Raw genomic sequence first — 260 nt, forward strand, 5'->3', positions numbered from 1 at the left:
CTCTGTGCCAGGCTCCAGCGGGGTCCTGGGATGAGGGCGGAGCCCCGCCAGGGGACAGACTTTAATCAAATAATGATGCATGAAATGATTTTGTTGCAGCTCTGGTATGAAGTGGCTGCTGGTTCGCTGACCGGTGAGGCCCGGGAGGGCTTTCTGGAGGAGGTGATGGCATGAGATGAAGGGAAAGGAGGTGGTAACCTGGAGGGGTTGAGACAGGACATGCCAGGATGGCCACGGCCTGTGGGGAGGAATCGCCCAGA

Source organism: Condylura cristata, unplaced genomic scaffold (genome assembly GCF_000260355.1).
Source record: "Condylura cristata isolate star-nosed mole 26May11 unplaced genomic scaffold, ConCri1.0 scaffold00006, whole genome shotgun sequence".
NCBI lineage: Eukaryota > Metazoa > Chordata > Mammalia > Eulipotyphla > Talpidae > Condylura > Condylura cristata.